General features: G+C 39.4%; 1 long non-coding RNA gene across 1 annotated transcript; it reads left to right on the forward strand.

The window, feature by feature from the left end:
- The first annotated feature begins 1,024 nt into the window (after positions 1–1,024).
- LOC308192760 lies at positions 1,025–3,994 on the forward strand. Its single transcript, XR_013949121.1, has 4 exons — positions 1,025–1,099; positions 2,107–2,143; positions 2,252–2,403; positions 2,806–3,994. It is a non-coding gene; the product is annotated as an uncharacterized lncRNA (long non-coding RNA).
- The last annotated feature ends 531 nt before the right edge of the window (positions 3,995–4,525 follow it).

Here is a 4,525-nt window from a genome sequence, read left to right on the forward strand (position 1 = left end):
TAAAGAAATGGCTATAAGAGAAGCAGATTTTTCCAACACACTCTTTGTGAGGAATCTGTCAGACTGAAGATCTGAAATGAGTTTTAAATCCCCTTTTGGTAGCTAAAAAATATTATTTTATTTTATAATTTTATAATTTTATTCAAGCCCAAAATCAAGAACAAGCACTATTTTGTTGTGTCTTGGGCTTGTCCACTGAAGTTACTGAAGTGTTACAGAGGTCATAATTTGGCTTCTATTGCATTCATTATTTGACACTTACATGATATTAATACAAATCATGACAATTGCACACCTGCACAATTTTTTGTTTTTCCATAGATGAAACTCTGAGGTGATTACATTGACACCTATTGGAAGATCCTAATCCAGCAATAATGTCAGATCCGAATTTCCCACCATCTAGTTTAGCTCTTCAGCAATACCTTAAACTCAGTGCACTGGAAAGTTAGGAGGCAACTTGTGGTTTACTGTAAGTCTGGCACAAAGCATCGGCCAGAGAGTAGGGCTGTTAAAGGGGCTGTAAAAAGACCTTATCAAAACAGGTATCATTGATACGGCAGTACGTTTACACACGTTTTTATATGCAACAGTCTCATGCTTTCTTAGCCTTCATTTTTCTAGAGCAAACAAGATGATCCATTTAAAGATTTTCTCATATGAAGACTTTGCCCAGCCCCTTATTACTGAAATAGCTGCTTTTTGTGCCTTTCCCAGGCTGAGGTCCTCTTTCTGGGACAGGAACAACCAGCACTGTTTGCTGCATTCCCTGGAAGTTCTGATCTTTCACTTTTACTTACATGCTCTGATTGTTGCACTAGTATATCTGTAACATATTGCAGGTGGCTGTTTAAATTCATCATAAGACTGACTGTAACAAACTGGGAGCTTTTAGCCATCTTCTGCTCCATTACTATGTCCTGTCACCTGGTGCCTATTCTAGTTCATAGTGGATGCATCTTTGATTAGATTTTGTCCTACTGAATTTCACCCTTTGATTGTGTTGTTTGGTTTTGTTTTTCTAGTCAAATGAATATTTTGATGGACTGTTCCTGGAAATTCATATTCTTGACAGAATACGTCAGATCTTCTTAAGTGGGTTGGTTGATTCCCTGTTTGTAGGGTATTGCCAGTCACAGTATTCCCAACAAATAATGAAGTTGAATAAATAATGAAGGTGCATGAGATTAAGAAGCATGGGATTTATTTTGAAAATAAATTTTACATTTGTCTCCTCTTTTATAAGCCTTTAGAATTCAATTTTTCAAGTTTTGTGTGTGTGTGTATGAGTGCTGGTGAGTGTGTGCATGTGTGATTGCAAAGCATTTTTTAAAAAGAAAAAGAAAATGAAATTCCATGATCCCACACCCTGGGGAATCAGAAAAAAAACAAACATGAAGTAAGATGAGAGCAAGGGCTGTCAGATCTGCCCTGCAGAAGTAAGGCATGGAGGAGATAAGCTGTTAGAGCAGCTGTCACCTGCTGTGCCCCAGGGCTGCAGACTGTTGTTCCTGCAGCAGGAGCAGAAGGGCACGCAGATTCGTGCCCCAGCTGTCCCACTTCGGTCCAGTTCATTGGCAGAAACATCTAAAGAAGTAGTCTGTGCTGAGCTATCAGGCTGTAAGCTCACGTGGCTGAGCTGAAGACATACACCCTGTCCTCCAGCTGTAATGGAGCAGAACTGTTTGCTGGAGGAAAGGGAGGACAGCAGCAGCAGTATCAGGTTCAAGTGCCCCAGCAAGAATCAGTGCTGGATTTCTGCTAACGCTTTTAGTGCAAGTGCTGTCGTTGGTAAGTGAAGAAGCTATTCCCTCAACTGAAGTGATAGAGGTCTCCTTTATGGGATGGAGAGTTCGTTGTCCAGTTCTGGCCAATAGCCCAGCCAGAGGGAATGTTAGCCTTGGCTGTGGAGATTAAGAATCTTATTTGCCTTTGAAAATCCAGTATAACCCTCTCTTGGTGCAGGAACTTGACAGCAGCATAATAGACATGGGTGAATTATTGATTTATCCTTCATCTTCTGATCTGTCCTTCTTTTTATTAATCTAACTTTATATTGCAAGTTTTATGACTGATAGAAAAACATAATTCCATTTTCATTCTCAGGAAATGTTCCTCGTGCTCCCTTCCCTAAAGGAGAGAGGTATGTGAGACAATCTCTGTGCCAAGTATGGTCCATTCCCAGCTGAGATGATTTCACTGTAATGTCTGGTCACCTGTATCATCCTGAATCTGTTTTTGCCCTGAGCAGAGAACTGGAGCAGTTTAAACAGAAGTGCAGATGTTGAATAGAAAATAATGAACATTACTGTTGCTCATGCATGAAGAAGAGTATTTGTATGAAGAACAGCTGAACCCCAAATATTTGTTCACACATATGCTTGCTTTTGTGAATGTTCACAGGTAAGAATGATAGTCAAGCTGAGCAACAGCTGCTTCGAATATGAACAAATATCCATATTTGGCCTGTACTGCTAATCACGTAAATTTTCTTTCTTGTTTGACCTGAAACATTGAGAATATATTTACTAGTTGCTATTTCCTGTCTACTCTTTGCTGATGGATGCCTCTCCCAAATGATGGTTTACTTAAATATATCACTGAAAGATAGTGACACATTGCCTAAGCACACTGCATTCTCGTAAGATAACAAAATAATAAAAAAATACAGTTTGTACCTATATCCCATTTCTGCTGTCTGTCACTAAGATTGATGGACTGTCTTCTGTTTCTTTTATTCATGATAGTGTTTTTGTTCAAATCATTGATTTATCAGAGATCTAATGATTCTTTTCTGTTTTTCAGCTTGAAAAATACTCACGCCCTGGCTCATTACTGTAGTATTTGTCATCAGAACAACACAGTCAGTCATTTTAAGTTTAAGATCAGACTGGGAAGGTGTAGGAAGGTCTGGATGATCTTAAAACCATGTTCAGAAGAGATCTTAAAAAAAATTCTGCTATAAAGAAAAAAATATATAGAAAATTATACAAAGACATTATTGGAATTGGTGTCTCCGTAGAAGGTGGGTACTGTGAACTGCAGGTGTTCTTAGAACAACATTATAGGTGGTTTTATGTGTGGAGAGCTTTGGAGATATCTATCCGTGGATCTGAGTATTGCGTTGCCAAGAAAATCTTTTATCAGCCTTTGCTCTGGTTTTCACATTCAAACTCAATGGCCATTGACAGTCACCACTGAAGTATTCAAACTCCGTAGAATTACACCTTTGCTGGTGTGGGATCCAACCTTTTGCTTATCTCAGTGTAGGGAGAGGGGAGGAGAGTCTTGGCTCATCAGATCCACAAGAAAACACCACAAGAGGGCTTGGTGGTGGGTTGGACCATGGCGCTGACAAGTTGTTTAATGGTGTTCCTGGCTGGCTGGAGGTCCCAGGCTTCTGCTCTGACAGTCAGAAGCTTGGAATACAGACACAGAGTGAAATAGAGAAGTCAAAGATACAGCTTGCCTGTAACTGTATGTCTGTTCAGGGGCTATTTACAATTCCTCTGCTCTGGCTGTTGACACATAATCCCAGTCCTGCCCTGTGGAAGTACCTTTACCAGATGTGTACATCCAAAAGTTGATTGAAGAAAGTGGGCATTGACTCTCTAGGTCTGTAGGAAGTCTGGGCGCTTTGGTACCTAGTCTGAATTTCACAGGCACGAAAACCACCGCACTCATGAATTTCAAAACTGGTTGTGATATATACGCATCATGATAATCTTTCAGATCTAGCTCTTTTTATATGCCTGGGGAACACAATAAATAAAACAATACAAAAGCCATACTGCCTCTTGCACTATAAATTATTTCAGCAATCTCAGACTCTTCCATTTTAAAAACAGCAATGTATGGGAAAAATATTTAGGTCTAAATTCATCTTCATCCTTATTACAGAATAATAATTAAACCAATTGCATTTCTGTTCTTGGTCCGTAAGGGTTAGGTGAACATCTGGTTCCCTTCATATATGTGCTATCATAATATGTCCTTGGAGATACAAAAGTATCACTGAAACCCAAACTGTATCCCGCCTTGTCAATGTGCCACTTAGCTTGTGTCTCACATACTGTGAAGTGTCATCTACTAGGTTTGGATCTATATCCAAGTTCTCAGAAAAGTCCAGATTAGATGGTTAAAACTTAACACCTTTTTCTTTAAGTCACATATAGCTTCAAACTCTCAGTTAAAGATGTTCAAGAAGCCAAGTTAGCCAATGCTGACAAATTTTACCAGACCACCACAGACTTTCCAAATCTGAGTTTAAAAGACAACAACCTGAAGGAGGAGGGCTGTTGGTTGTGCAAAACATAGAAATGCGTAGTGATACACAGTAAAGAATTGGTGGTAGCTGCTGTGTACGTTCCTTATGCCTGTGATATGCCCACCATTCATGTAACATAAGACAAAGTAGCCAGCTGGACCTGTTGAACTGAAGAAAGCAAGCTGTGCTCCCTTGCCATTATGCTCTGAAAAAAAACATTGTTCTTGAAGATTTCAGTTTTCAAAGCAACTAGAAATA

Source organism: Anser brachyrhynchus (genome assembly GCF_964034855.1).
Source record: "Anser brachyrhynchus genome assembly, chromosome: 3".
NCBI lineage: Eukaryota > Metazoa > Chordata > Aves > Anseriformes > Anatidae > Anser > Anser brachyrhynchus.